Below are 16,027 nucleotides of genomic sequence, written 5' to 3'. Positions count from 1 at the left end.
CGCTGGTGACTGCTAACTGGAGCCTGGTGTCTTACTTGCATTTATGGGCTGCTAGCAGATGATTATAGAAAATACAGTAATTAAATAAGTACTTCGGCTGGGTAGGTTTGGCCTGGGAAAGAGTAAAATTAGACTAGGCAGTATGAGCTGTTCTAAATTCTGAACTCTGATTAATTTCACTTTCTTTTCTTGTAACGTGTCCAGTAATATTCAGGAGGAGGAGGAGGAGGGGTCACCCAGGAAAGCCTGTGGCTGGTGAATTGGAGCCAATAGGCTAAAACGCCCGGCACGTTACAGTGATACTTAGCAGTCCCATTCCACAAGGTGCAACGCAGGCAGGAGACCTGCAAGCTTTGGGGACCAGAAGCAGCCCTAACAGCGAGGGAGATGATTTGACCGGAGCTGTGCAGCATATCGGTGGGAAGCCATGGAGTGACCTCAGATCTGGTTCCAGCAGTTGGGCAACGCTGCTTTTTCTGCCCTGTTGCCTGTTCCCTTGGCTAGGCAACTGCTAGGATTCAAGAGTAAAAGTGGTTCTTGGGGCCACCTATTTACGATATTTTTGTGATAGCATCTCTTCAGTGGAAGCTCGGAGAAGCTCGCTGCTCTTCCCCCCTGTGTTTTGCATGCAGTGCTCTCTCCAGCACAACAATTTCCAGTAAAGCCGAGGCCAGGGGTTGAACTGGCTCCAACCAGTAGGAACCTGCAATTACCCAAGCATCTATGGGATGCCATCAACGCAGGATTCCCTTTGATGAAGCGTCGTATCCAGGTAACCTGTTCCTAATCAAACAAGACACCTTGGTGTGCAGGAAAGGGCACTGCCGGCCATTCCGGGTGCTCCAGGAGTGTGCTGTGGGCAGAGCAAACAGGAAGCCGAGGGATGGACCACGGAGAGCCGCTCCACCTTTGCCCAGGGGTGTTGGGCAGGTGACGAGTCACTTAGAGCTGGTCCTTCTCTCGCTCCAGCAGTGACGCATTGTTTTGAACAAGAAATTCCAAAAGCGTTGATAGTCCTTTTGCTTTAGGGACAGCGTCATTACTTGAGGTTTTTGGGGTTAAATCCACAAAGGTGCTAACCTTCCTCGCTCTCAGGAGCCCTGCAGGATTTGGGGCCAGGGCTCACCCTACAAGCATGGAGCGTTGGAAGTGCCAAAGGAAGGAGGATGGTCACCAGAGCCTTCCTCTTGAGTAGATGGAGAGAGCAGCCATTCCAAAACATGAGTCATTGCACTTAGGCTCTGAACCACCCTCTTTGGTGGAGGCCACCTCTCTTTCTCTCTTTCTTTCCGCAGCCCATAGAGGGAGCTCATGGTGCTTTGAATCACCTGGCATGAAATCTGGCCTTGGTGCTTACATAAGAGTGGGATGCCGAAATACCTGTATGGCTTGGGCTTTTTGGAGCCACCCATGAGGCCTTTGGTCTCTCCTTACCATGTGGCTCTTGCAGAATCTCATGATGCTGGTGCAGAGGGTTTGATAAGGTAACTGAAGGCGTTAAAGAGATGCCATTCAATGTCTGTTCACATTGCCCTCTCTGGGCTTCCCTTCTCTGTTTGGGTTTCCTTCCTCATCTGATCAAGAGATGAACCCTTGACTGAATCTCTTGGATGACTTGGGTCTAAGGAGAGGAGATATTCTAGACCCCAGGAGTGGAAAGATGAGAGGTATTTTTAATATCATCCCTGCTGGAGCATGATGAGATTCCCTCAGACGTGCATAGCTGCTGAAAACGCTCAGGTTGAGACATGATGCAGCAACCCCAGGAGTTCTTCCAACAGATTGCCTCTTGGGCCAGCGTGCAGGGAATTGAGTCAGGGCCATCAGACCTAGCAGCAGAAGCTGAGCCAAAGCAGCCGCGGCTGTTTCTGGGGACTGACAAGCTCTGCAGCACACACAGGGACAAGGGTCTTCCACAGTCTCCTTGGGGACTGCTGCTCTAGACTCTTTCACTTGCTGATGCTTTGCTGTTCTCAGCGCCTTGTGAGTAGGGAAGGGCAGACATCAAAAGCTCAATGGGAGCATCCAAAAGTTCATCTGAAGCATGCAGACCTTTAGCGTTTGTAACGGGAAGTTGGAGAGTTTTCAAGCACTCTCATCCCACCTCCTGGCGCTTCTGTTTCTGGTTAGGGCCAGACATAACCACAAGAACAAGCTTTCTCACGGTGTTTCAGCACATTTCCTGTTGGTCCTGGAAGAAAACTGGAAGAATGTTTGAAATTAAGAGGACATCTAGCCTTTGTAGAACCACAAAGGCTCTGTTTTGGAAATGGGCACAGGCTCTGAGTGTTGGTAAGGGGTGAGTTTACTTTCTTGAACCAGTTTGCGCCATCCCAGCTAATAAGTGTCCCCCCTGCCAAAAAAGAAGAGTTGATTTCATCTTATGGAGAAATGAGTCATGGTCCTGCAGTGCTCTTGTGCGATGGGAGCAATCCCGGGATGCTTCAGGAGACTCAGATGGAGCAGCCTTGTGCAATGGGTAATTTCGGAGCCCGCAGAGGGTCAGAGGTGGGTGTGAGGATGGAATAACATTGCTGTAGAGGGAATGTCCTCCATCGTGCTGTCACCCAGGCCGGTGTATCCAGGGAGGTTTTGTCAATCTTTTTCACTGGAGGGTATTGGGCTGTGTGAAGCAAAGGGCCATGGGCAGAGCTGGTTGGAAAATTGTGTACGTGTGTGGTTGGGGGGCGGGGGGGGACGACTACATGGAAACATTTCACTTTGGGGAAGAGGAAGACATTTGAAAATGGTTTCATCAAACTGTTTATGTCAGAGAACATGTGGGGTTTCTTCCAGCGTGAGTTGAAGTTTGTCTGCATCTTCCTGGGATTGTTTTTGTTGTGACGGACATTTGTAATCAAATTAAATAAAACCACAGGAAAAACAGCCAACAGGAAAACCCTTCAGCTCAGATCATCCCTTGGTCTCAAAAACCCTTGGAGGATCCTTCTCTGCCATTGTCCCTGCTGGGGACTGGAGCATGAGAAAGCAGCTTTGGGCTGGGAAAAGGCAAACTAAGAACCCATCGAGCCTTGTTGCCACCACGAGAGGTGAACTGTGTCCATGTAGACATCCAGCCACATCCTTTTTATTCCATCAAGTGCACGCTGCACTTCTGGATTTAGTTTGGGACTCATGAAGGAGCCAATACCCATTTTTGGTGTATTTTGTTTGGGATTTGAATCCTTGCAATCTAATTTTTTTTTTTTTTTTTAAGATTAAAGAGCATCACACCAGGGAAGTTTAGACAGCCAGATAAAGAGTGCTGGGACACATAGAGAGAAGGATCGAAACCACGAGCCGGGCTGGGATCTAACATCATCTCCCTGTGAAGCACAGGTATAGTTCACTTTCCCTGTTTTATCTTTGCTAAGCCTTAATCACGGAGTTGCTGCAATTCCTTCCATGAGGTTAAGTCAAAGGAAATCCCCAGGTCAGGTCATCCATCCTCTGCGCTCAGTTCTGATCCTGTGCCTGCACTTTGCTAAATCCAGAAAGATGTGAATTGGGGTCAGCAGCAGGATTTGAGCTGGAGGCTTGGGTGAGAGCACTGGCAAGCCAGTGAGGGTGGAAAGATGTCCAGATTTGTGTTGCTTCAGAAAGGGTTTCCACATCTCACCTTTCTGCCTTGAAGAACTGTGTTTACAAAAGTCAGAGCCCTGCGTTTGACTTCAGCTGGGAACTCAGGTCCACGTTGTGGCGAGAGTGTCAATTCTCCATCACTGGCAGTCTGAGAGCATTTGGAAAAACATGCCAGGGATGACACAGGCAGAGCTGTCCCTAGTCCGGGGTATGTGATGAGCAAGTTGACCTCTTGCATTCCTCCTGTCCGGCTCCATCCCTTTGCTACTTCATCTGTTCGGCGGAGCTGCACCCCGGCAGTGCTGCTCTACACGGCGAGGCGATGCAAGGTACTCATCTTCCTCGCTATAAACCTCAGGCCCATGAGGACGAAAGCCCACCTGATGCAGCATGCTCTCCCTTTGCAGAGGGCAGCTCTCCAGCCAGACTCACTGTGGGCTGACGTCCAGCCACGGAGATACGTCGCTGAAGCAGTGGGACAGGGTAAGGGAACTTGACCAAGACCACACAGGGGCTAGCAGCCTTGCTTGGAGTAGATCCCAAATCCCTAGGCTAGTTTGCCACCCGCAGGGCCATGCTACCTCCCTTGGGCAAGGGGAAGTTTCCTGGGACAATCCTTTCTTCTCGTCGGCCCTTTTTTTTTTTTTTTTTAATTAAATTAAATTAAATTTCTGTAGCATCTTTTTTTTATTATTATTATGTACCTTAGGCATTGCTCTGAGTCCATCAGGGTGAGTTGTATAACACACTGAATAGACAGGTTGACTATCTGCCCACTACTCCTCCCTTCCCTCCCCCTCCTCTCCTCCGGCCACCCTAGAGCTATGCTGCACTAAATGTGCTTCAGTTTCATCAATCCCCAAGCTGCACATCAAAGGCTGCATTTGCTTAGCTGCGCGCTTCCCTGGCAGGCTTCAGGGATTAATCACACCTGAGCCTGCGTGAAAAGCGTGACCGTGTCACACTTGTTTGTCTCGGACGGGTGCTCTTCTGGTTATCTTACAGCAAAACTAACTTGGCTGTTGGCCTTTATGGCTGTGCCATTTCCATTTTTATTTCTTTGGGTTACCAGCCACAACCGAGGTTGGCTGTAGGTGCCATACAAGCGTAGCGGAAGACGCCGTTACATATAGTTAATGGACATCCTTGATTTATTCGAGTTGCTGTAGCAGCCAGGAGTCCTGGGTACAAACTAGTGTCCTGCCAGGTGCAGTGCAAGCAATAAGAAGTGATTTCTGCCCCTAGAGCTCTGTAGCCTGGTAGAAAATGAGAAAAAATGAGTGGATACCTCCTAGGGAGCCTACAGAAACCATGAGACAGTAACGCTGGTTGCATGATTGGTGTCTGTCTCCATCCACCCCCAGAATAGGAGCTGTCGGCTTCTGAGGCTTGCTGGCCACCGTGAGAAGGTTTAAAGCAGAATTTGGACAAGAGCAAAGCCTCCGCAGAGCGGGCTGGCACCCGGAGATGACGCTTGGGAGTTGCTTGTGTGCTGGCGACAGCCCTGTGCTGCCAGAGATTCACATGGGCTGTGTTTGTACCCTCAGAGAATGAGAATCAGGAGCCAAAACTGCAGCTGGATGGGAGCAAGGATCCTTTCATTAACTTCAGCTGCTGCTTGGGTATGGGCTGGTGCTGAGCTGACCTCTGGGAGGGACCCAGGGAGTCTGCTCTGGTTTGCTTGGATTGCACTGCCTGCCCTCATATACTGAGTGGCCTTTTCTGTAGCTGCCTGTGATAGCAGCGATGCTACAGGGTGGAGAAAGCTGGACGTCACCCAGAGCGTACAATTCGGTCAGGGTTTTCCTGGAGATTGACCCTGCGTGTGCAGAAATGCTCACAGAGATTAGCATTAGCATCCTGGTTTGGGTGGGATTATAGCCTGGATTTTTTTTTTTTTTTTAATCTTGGGCATCATCTCTGGCAAAAGCATTAGCTCACAGTTGCAGACAGAAGCCCTAAGAGAGAGCAGGGCTCTGTATTGAGTAACAGGCACTGCCCCAAGGAGCTTGCAAAAAAGCTGGGAGGGGAAGTAAACACAACAGAGCAGGGCTGGGATTGCAGCACACTCCCCGTGGCCCCGTCCGGCAGCCTACACATGGGGCCCCAGTGCCCTCCTGGCTGTTTAACGCCCAGCACTGACCTGTACTGCTTCTGCACCGGGGGACAGAAAACACTGGGGCCCTGGATTGCGAGGGAGGTAGCCTGCCATAGGAAAAGGAGACGCCGTGGATGTGAAGCTGAGCAGATGTGATGATCTCCACTGGCTCAAGGCAGCCAGAGGATGGAGAAGCCCTTGGCAGCTGGAGGACATGACCATAGCAGTTAGTAGGGACGGGGCAGAGTTGGTCATTTCCAACATGCCTTCCATGGCGGGGAGCTGGAGCAGTCGGCTTGCAAAGCCTGAGGGATGTGTGGCACACATTCCTTGAGCCCCATGCAGCTGTGCTGGGGGAGAGGAGACACCTGGATCTCTTATGGGGTTGTGGCTTTGGACCAGCACAGTCTGAGCTGCCTGCAGTATTCCCAGGAGGATGCCTGGGTACCGCCAGGCAAGGCCAGGAGAGTTCCTGCAGTATGCAGGCAGGGGAGGATTATGGCAAATGAAGTGATACCTATGGCCACTGGAAGGCTGTGCGGGATGAGCTTGTTCCCTAGCTAATTTCCAGCTCCCAATTTAAATCCACTGCACTTCCTCTCTCCCTTGACAAGATAAAGATCCTGGGTGCGCAAGGGTGAACACCCTGCCGTTGCGTCCTCTTCCACAATCAAACCAGGCATGGAGTGATGCCTCTCCCGGTGTGTGCCATGGGGAACAGGGAGATGACAGGGGGAAAGGGGAGGTGGCTGCCTTCCTGTGGGTGTGTTTTCCAGAGCAGGAGAGAAACCAAGACGGATCAGACACCAGCCAAACAAGGTGACTACGTTATGAGGAATGCAGGCACAGGCTCTGTGCATGTGTGAGATGCAGAGAGGAGATAGAGGGGCAGCTGCAAAATGCTTTTGCCAGCACGACCAGGACACTGGCTCCTGAAAGGTGAGAGGAAGGGTCAGCATCTCCATCCAGAATGAAATAACGTGAAAGCGGTTCGAAACTCATTGCCACAAGACACTGTTGCTACCAATGGCTTAGCAGGGCTAATAAAGCTTTTAGGGAGGTATTGAGATAGGAAGAACAGCGAGAGTTTTAAAATAGTAAGTTGTAAAAAGATAAAGAGGTTGGGTACAGATAAAATCCTCATGCTTGAGCACGTAAAGGGCAGTGCAGAAGATGAAGTGACAGGCAGGAGCTTATTCTGGGACAGGTAATCCCCAAACCACTTCCTTTAGGGTTCCCAGAGGAGGAACCAGAGGAATCCTGAGTCTCATCCTTGAGTAGTTCTACTCCTTTGTGAGGTATTTCTGTGGTAATATTGGATTTACTTTCCTGGATAGGGCAAGGATCCGTCTGTCTGCTTCTCTAGGATGAAACAGGTCTTGGTACTGACATGGCAAAGCACAGTTTCCTCTGGGGCTGGAAAAAAAGATATTTGTGCAGAACTTGTAGGGAGTTTGTTGTCAGGATGCTTGCCTGTGTCAGCTGGGGGTGAGGTTGGCTGACAAACCTGCAAGTCCTGTGAGGGAACAGGCCAGCAAATGTAGAGTGAACACATGAGATTCCTTTTCTCTGGAAACCAGGCCAAAAAAAACGGCATGCCAGCAGTATGAGGCTGGCTGGAGATGACCCTGCTCCTCCCAAACAGGGGCTTTGGAGCTGGGACATTCCTCTCTGGGCATCAAACAAGCCCTGCTTCTCCCCTCTTATGGTTCTGGGAGGCAGGTGGCATGGAGACATGAGCAGAGCAGTGGGTGCTGCCAGCACGGGAGAGGTGATGGGGAGCAGGATGCAGCGGAGAGCAGGGCCTCCCCCAAGACATGCCGGGTGGTGGCTTAGGCAGGACCCTGCACTTCTGCTCCTGCTGGTAAAACAGGGAGAAGGATCCTCTACCCTGCCTCTGGCCTCCAAGTAGAGCTGAGGAGGCTGGGAAAACTTCCCTGTGTTTCTCAAAAGTGACAAGTTTGTTGTGTCCTGTGAGTATTTACACCTCTCTGCATGCCCCCATGCTCAATTACTGATGGGGGACCTGCTGGGGCCATTCTGAATTTGGTTTAGTTGCAGCCCAGTGTGGAGACGAGCCGCACATGTACTCGGCCCCATCCGCCTTTGATCTTAAGCTCTGTCAAGAAAGATGCTTTGGCAGGAATCTTGCCCATCAAGTACCATCCATAGGCGGCTGCATTGTCACAGCCGTGACCAAGCCCTGACAGCTCCAGGAGCTGAGGTGTTGCCAGGTTTAAGCCAAGCCTCCACCTTCTGCCCTTGGGCTGGAGACAGGCTCCTTTCTGTGCTGTGCGAAAGCTCAGGGCTCCCTGCTCCTCTGCCTGGCAAATTCAGGGACCTTAGCCGCTTTCAAGTGTTGTCAGAGGTTGAAGGAGCTGCCACTGATCCCCTCTGAGCCCTGGCTCTGGCTGTGCAGACACTGACCTGCTGCCAAATTGCGGCTGGGAGGTAGGAGCTGCTGCATGGTCCAAGCCCCTGAGGAAGAGGATGGGATGCTGCTGCCCGAGCGGAGAGGCCGAAGCTTGCCCCTCACATCCTCAGATGATCCAAGCCCTTGTGCCCCCGGGCGTGGGTACCACTGGGCTGTCACCGGGTACCACTCGGGTACCAGCACACCTGTGCTGCATCACACCCACCCCACCCCTCCACCCTCTTCCCAAATAATCCCAAAAGTGGTTTCCTTCCCTCGGCTCGAGGTGGGGAAACCACTAGATGGCAACGTTACCTGCAGTCTGGCCGCCTTTCCCGGGGATGGAGCGGGGCCGGGGATGCTCCCGGGGACCGGGACAGCGCTGTCCCCGCACCCGGCGCTGCTCGGGGTCCACGGCGGGGAGGCTGGCCCGGCGGTAGGCTGGTAGGTCAGCTCTTACCTGTGACTTCAGCGGCATGCGTAAAGGAAAGGAGTTACCTTAAAATCACTTTAATTCCAGGTCATTGGTTTGGCCTCTTAACAGCAAACTGGCTGCAGCAGTTGTGAGATGTCACGTCACCGGGCAGAGAGGTGACAGCACCAGGGCACGCGTACTCATATGCACATACGTGTTCACGTATACATGCGTCGCCATCCCTGGAGACTCTGTTTACCTGCAGAATTTCTCAGGCAAGCCCCAAACTGTCTCTTGCAAATGTGGCTGGATTTGACCTTGAAGAACGGTTTGGTCCTTTCAGCGTGGCCAGCCCTTGGTGGCCAGCAGAGACCCCTCAGCACTCACTACGGTTTCTGTGAGTTGGTGTCATTGCTGCGGCAGGGAGCACTGATTTTGCCGGTGGTGAGGGCTTTTAGGCATGACCAAATCAAGCTGGCTTTGAACCAGCCAGTGCAGGAATGCACAGCAGCATGTAACCTGTCAGGAAACACCCCGTGCCTTTCCCTGCTCCCTTCAGTTATCGTTGCTGCCCGCATTATATCAGTGCCGTAGTTGAGCCCTGTTACGTGAAGGGCTTTAGAACTGATCAGGTAAGGCAGGTGTGAAAAGCCATCTAGTGTTAACCTGGGCTTGTTCCCTTGGGAAGGCAGGAGAAAGGCTGCTGAGAGCCCAGCAGTGCTTCAGGCGTGGTGCCTGTCTCTGCTGGGCCACGTCCGACTGGCCGGCGAGTTCCTGCAAGCAGAGAAGTTACTGACCTTGAGCCTGCACCTTTGCATGCCTCAGTTTCCCCACGTGATGATCCTTCCCTGCTTCCCCTAAAGCAAAGAAGAGGAAGAGGATGGAGGAGCATGGTGGCATACTTCTCCAAGGCAACCAGCTGGCCTGAATGGGAATACTAATTAACTATCCAACGCACTGGGGCCAGAGTGCACCAGGAAATGAAATTACAGCGTGGTATGGCAGAGCAGCCCTGAACAGAAAAGGGATGTGCAGTTCACCCAGGGAAAGATTTATGGGAGTCCTGAGTCAGAGCTTATAATACTACAACAGGTAATATAAAAAACACCGGAGGACAGTGCGTGCGAGGGAGCAAGAGGCATCACTGTGTCTTTCCCCGTGAGGCTGCGGAGCCTGGAGAGGATGGACCGTGGTGGACTGGGATGGGGAGGGAGGCAGGAGCACTGCCTTGCTGATAGCTCTGCCCTCACTCCTGAAGTCCTCCAGTCTCTGGTGCAATGCATCCAGGTGTTCAGTATTATTTTTCTTCTTTTTTTTAGGGCTTTTGTCCCTCCTTAGTCGCCACCCGCTGCCCTTTGAGCTCTGAAAACTGCAAGTTGGAAACCAACCTTCGTCACAAAATCTCCCGCATTCTTCCAGCCACAAACCTCCACCCTGTGGGCCCCGTAGTCGAAGCGTCCAAGAGGAGCCCTGGGGGTGGGACACCGTGCGCTGAGCCCGTCCCAGGAGAGATGCCACCACCACAGTGCAAGAAAGGTGAGATTTGGGCCAAGGGGAAGGAACAGAGGCCAAGACCTCTCAAGTCCCAAATGCCTCCTCATGGCTCCTTTGCAGCGGAGAGCAATGGTGCTCCTCCGTGAAGTCCTGCTCGCTCTGTCCTCTCCACCACCCTGGCAGGGTTGCAGGTCTTTCCAGCCTCCGCACTTCCCTGTGTGACTAAGAGAGCTGGCCGGCTCCCAGGGGTGTCAGTCCAGGACCCCAAACAACCCCGGGGAGCCAAGAGGAACAGGAAAGCCCAGAGTCTCCTTCCTCATCACCCTCCTCCTCCTCCTCGCTGCCTGCCAGCTGCCTTCCTGGGCCGAGGGGTGGCCCTGGGTGGCCCCATCTCCCGCCGGCCCAGACGGGAACGGCCGCTCCCTATTACTCATGGGGATGATGTGGGGGGATGCAGGGGCGGAAAGTCGGAGTAAATGGAAAGCGGGCACTTGCCTCTGACCTCGTCTTCCCATCGCCGCAGCTGGAGCTGAGCTCAGCCAGACGCCCCGGCACGAGGCCACGGGTGGCAGGCGGCTGGCAAGGGGACGCGGCTCTCCGCCGTGAGCTCGGCCGTGCATCTCCGTCCTGAGCCAGGACAGGCTGCGGGGGACGTGGAGGTGAGAGCGAGCATACAGCTGCTGGGCCCCCATTTACACAGACGTGCACGCGTGCCCGAGAAACGCGCCGGTCCGTGCACACACATGCACAAGCGCCTTCGATGTCGGCCCATGCAGAGCTGTGCTCAGACACCCACAGTCAGCAATCCCTGGGTGACTGGCACCCACTGGGGGATGCTCTGCCCCCCAAAAGTGGTGCACATGGCTCCAGCAGCTCAGCTACCTCCCTGGGGGGAAGGTGGTTGCAAAGGGGAGGGAGATGGGGCACGGGATCTGAAAACCAGGAGTCTGAATTCGAGCTACAACCTGAGATAGACCTTGTTTTCCTGCTGTTTGTGCTGGAAACTCGCTAAGGCTGTGTCTTATAGACATCTTCAGAGGTGTCTATAAGACGTCTTCAGCCCATGCCCTGGGATGCCCCCTCAGCACCCCCACTCACCCCTCTGCCGTGGAGGGGCCAGTGCTTTCCAGACTTGTAACACAAATAAACCCAAAAGTTAAGGTGAAGGAAAACGTGCCCTGGCCATTCTGGAGGTTGTCTGAAAACCTTCCTTGCACCCCTGGGTCCTCCTGTGCCCTGAGCCCTTCTCCAGCTCGGGTGGCATACAGCTGCCTTGAAACCAAACCCACCCACCCCAAGCTTTCCAAAATCAGGATGATTATCCCTATTTCCCAACAGCAAGGTTTTCTGTCATGATGGCTGGACCGTACAAGTGAATTTGCAGGTTGTGTTGCCACGATTTCAAATGATTTCACAATCTAGCTTCTGTGGGCTGGAGAAAGACTCACTTCCCACCTCAAAGGCTTTTCGCAGCACTCAAATTTACTAACGTTAGTATTCAAAACTTCTCCTTTGCCAAAAGCCAGATTTTCCTACCTAAGCTGAGTTTCCATGAGGATGTCCATAGATGGGGCAGGAAGGACCAGAGACTGGAGAGCTCAGGAAGGCTGGCAGCTTCTTTGCAGAAGGCAGTGACATATTTTTACAGAAAATACATCTTTCAAGAAAAATCTTTTGACATGAAGGACTTGGGCTGACTGTGACTCTGAGAGGGTGCGAGACGTAGACCCTGACTGCTTTCCAGGTCTAAAAGCGGGGGCAAATCCAGCTGGTGGGAGGGGAGCTGGGGAGCCATGGAGGTCCCCTGTTCCGCATGAATGCCCAAGCTCCTAGTTATTATGAGAGGGGTACACACCTCTGCAATATTTTGATGAGAAATCCTGCCCAGGTCAAAGTGAGCAGATACGTTCCTAGCAAAAATAGTTATTTCCAATGAATTGACATTTTCCTGTTAAAAAAAACCAAAACAAAACACTTCCAAACCCTCCCTCCATCACTTTTACAGCTCAGTGCTCAGCTCACGGCAAGGTGGCAGCTGGACTCAAACCCACGGGCACTTTTGGGGCTACAAACTGGATGAAATGGGATCCCTGGAAAGCCCGACTGCGACCAGGTGGAATTTCCCAAACCGACAGCGAGACAAAAGCTCGGCCGACCTCCGCGCCAGCAAATCTCTATCGGGGGACGTTCAAAGGGGCCGGTGCCCGTGGTGCCGCCCACTCTCCCGGGACCAGATGGAGGTGAGATTCAACTGCTGGTTAACGCCGGCGATGCCTTCCCGGCTTTGTGCCGAGCGGGATTGGGTTACGGGGCTGGGGCTGGGAAAGCTCCTCCGCAGGTCGCAGGTGGATTAAGGAATTCCAGTCCCCATTCAGTGCCCAGTGAACCACAACTAATATGGGAGCTGTAAAGAGCAGGGGTAGGCGAGATGGGAGGTGTTGAATGGGAAAGGCACCTGCAGGGGAGGGCGATGTGAGCTGGGTTGCTGGAATCCGGCAGGCGGTGAGGAAATGGTGTGATTTATGATCAAACCTGGCCACAACCTGCTTTTTTTTGCCTTTGAATAGGGGCAGCCAGGGAGAGCCCTGGGTGAAGGTGGCAGGGGAGGTTCATGTGTCACCTCCGTAATGAGGATACTTCCAGGGAGAGGAAAAATAATCGCCTAGTGCAGGTGGATTGCTGAGCTGGGTCAGAGCCAGGCTACGTCCCGGCCATGGCCAGAGGTGGGCACAGAGCCTGCGAGGGGCTGAACGAAGGGACCCTGAACAGCGCGGTGCCGGGGAGCGTGGTAGGACGTGGGCAGGTCTCTGAGGATGACACGGACTTCCCAGTGAGGGTGAGGACCTGATACGCCGAAAGGGCTGAGAGATGGAGAGGGAGTAGCCGGGGTGTAGCAGATGGTGAAACCCTGAGTCCGTGATAGTGCTAACGTAGATCAGGCGATAGCAACTCCCTCTTTTTGCCTATTAAAAAGCCTGTCTCCTCCAACAGCTCTGCCGAGCCGTGTGGTTCCAGCCAGGCATCACCCCGCCGAGCCCAGGATGCAGGCTGGACCCTCCGCTTGTCCGAGGTTGGTGGCCCCTTGCTCCAGCCCAGTCCGAGCGGGTTTGGACTCAGGGAGCACCCTGCACCTGAGCTGGGCACCCAGCCCCCAGTTTGAGCTGTCTGGGGAGATGTGGCTGCGAGGGGAGCCAGTAATGGGACGGACGCCTGCTCCCAGCATCTCTGAAGTCAGAACAAGGCTGCAGGGGATGGGACAGGATGGGACGGTCCTCCCACACCGCAGCCTGGCCTTGGGAGGGATGTCCCAGTGTCACAGAGACCCTGACAATGCCACATCCCCCGGGGCAGGTCCCCCAGGTCCTCCTGGCCATGCCTGGGGAGACTTTTGCACCCAAAAGCCGTCGGGGAAGCAGCGATCTCGTACACCCTGCTCCCTAGGAGACTCCTAGGCGCCTCTTAATAGGACTTTAATTATACATCTACCATCACCATTTTTTTCTCGCTGCCTCTCTCTCCCTCTTGAGTTCAGCTTCCCCAGAGACGTAAATACCCGGCGCGTGCTGCCGGGATTGTCAGCTCCACTAATGACCACCTGCAAGTGTGCTGGGGAGGGAGGACGGTGGCATGGGGACATGTTAGGTGACACCACCCTGACTGGTTCAGCGGTGGCTCCCGGGCTTGACAGGGGTGTCCCTGGGCCCCGGAGTGGGTGGCTCTGCCTCTGGCTCTGCAGGAAAGGACGGTGGCTCTGGGAGTCAGGGAGATGACTGTCACGGGCCAGAAGAGGAGGGCTCAGGTCCTGCAAGGGGACCAGGAAGCAGGGTTGTCCCTGTGCTCCCTCCGTGCAGCAGGACGATGCTGCCAGGTGGCTGTTAGCCCTAGGCACTAGCCAGCCATCGGATGGAGGTGGCCACCAAACACCTCTGCCCTAGGGGGGATCCGAGCTCCAAATGTCACACCGCCAGCTCTGCCAGCGTCCGCCCTCGTGGCATCCCTGCCAGAGCCATCCCGCCTGCCCGAGACGGTGTCTGATGCCCACGGCACTGTCAGGTTGCTTTTCAAAGCTGCCTGGCTTTCCCTTGAAGCCCTCTGCAGAGACGTGCGGGATTTGGCAGGGACCGAACCCTCCTTTGCAGAGGGGAGAATCTGGGCTGAGTCGAGCATCGCCTGGCACCGCTCTGCTCTGTGAGCAGGTACCGTGGGCTCAGCTTGCTTTACAGTGAAGCGGAGGGTTGGCTTCTGCCCTTTTCTGCTTCTGGGCAAGACCCTGACTCCTTTATTCAGGCAAAAACTCACACTGAGAATTTTGCTTAAGTCGAGCCTGGGAATTTGGCCCCAGAGGCTTAAATAATTCTTTCTACATGGTACATACAGAGAACAAAAAAAAAAAAACCCAAGCCAAAAAAACAAGCAAACCAGAAACAGCAATATAAGAGGAACAATTTCCTTTACCACTAATTTTCTCTCTGTTAATTAGCAAGAATGTGGGGTCACTGATTATAATGCTGTTAACGTCTCTCCAAACCCACACGTCCCAGCTGGGGACAGCAAGTGACCACGCAGTGCTGAGCCTCTCCGGGTCCCCTGGCAGCCTCGGCATCGCGGGGGACAGGAGAAAATCTTGCCTGGGAAGCCTATGTGGGTACCCGGGGCCGGACTCTGGTAACTGCCCTGCTGTTACCTCTTCTGCGGGTAAATCGAGGACTCTGAGATGACATTTTTTTTCGAGGCTTGACCCGAGTCTGCTCCCTCTGAAACTCATCGTTGGCTGCAAAGGAGGAGAAGGGAGCCAGGCCTGGGACTGCTAACAGGGCGGTTTTCATCAGTGCTAAAATATAGAGCTGGAGTACGGAGAATGTGGCGGGTCTGACCCAGGGAGCATCTTCCCGCTCCCCTAACGCTGTGCCTGGACCGAGGGACAAGCTGGGCATCTTCATCCCCTCGAGGACACCCACAGCCACCGTCCTTGGCACCTTCCAGCAACAAACCCACAGAAGCGAGTCACTGGGAGGGGTTGGAAAACACCCATTTCTCCAGAGATGTTGAAGCTTTTCCAATTTATTGCTCCTTTCCCTCTTAAAAATTCCTGAAATAATTTTTTTCAGAGTCTTAACCACCAAAAAGAAAAGGATGTTTTGGAACACTGCTTTTCGTTAAAGCATTGAGGGACTTTGTGCGTGCGTTTGGGGGTTTGGTGGAAGGCTTGGGATTTCACCAAATATGGGAAATGTCAACAGAATATATATTTTTCTCTCCAAGTATTTGTTCAAAAGTTTCTGTTCCATCAGTAAAATGTCACAGTGATTTCCATGACCTCCTCCCTTCTTCTCTTCACCTGCTCGTGGACTTTTGCCATGGGACTCCGATGTGGTTCCTTGTGAGCCACACTTGGCTCACCCGTGAGCATCCCCCATAGCCACAAACTGCGTCTCGAGCTCGGTCTGACACAGGGCTTCACTGAAAGCCCTTTCTGATGAATATAAATCCGGGGGGGGGGGGGGGGGGGGATGATTAAATTACTCGTCTATTTTTGGCGGAGAGAGTAGGCGCAGGGGAGGGCTGGTCTCCCCCCCTGCCGCTGAGGAGCCCTCTTTGCCAATTCGAGCGAGCACCGCAGATTTCCCGTCACTCGGTCCCCACAACCCGGGCAACAAAGCGATTTTCTGTCATCAGCGACGCAAAGTGCTCACAAACAAGGACTGAACGTGCAGTCAGCTGCAAGCTCAAGCCCTTCCTGTCGGCTCTTTAAACACTCGGCAAATTCTTCCCTCAACCTGCAAGCCCCGACACGTCTCGCGGCACGAGACGGGCACCATGCATCGGACGCGGAGGATGTGGGGTTGTCCGTGCTTTCCCCTTCCCATGCATGTGTCCGCTTGCAAATGAAGCTTCCAGTGGTTGGGAGAGGCTGGGGGTGGGCTGGAGAGGGCCCAGGTGCTCCTAAATGGGGGATCCAAGTGTTGTCCTGTGGCATCTGGATGTGGAAATGCTGTCCGGTCAGCATCCCCTCCTGGCCAGCGGT

The sequence above is a fragment of the Harpia harpyja genome, chromosome 4 (genome assembly GCF_026419915.1).
Source record: "Harpia harpyja isolate bHarHar1 chromosome 4, bHarHar1 primary haplotype, whole genome shotgun sequence".
Classification (NCBI taxonomy): domain Eukaryota; kingdom Metazoa; phylum Chordata; class Aves; order Accipitriformes; family Accipitridae; genus Harpia; species Harpia harpyja.
This window is presented reverse-complemented; position numbering follows the sequence as displayed.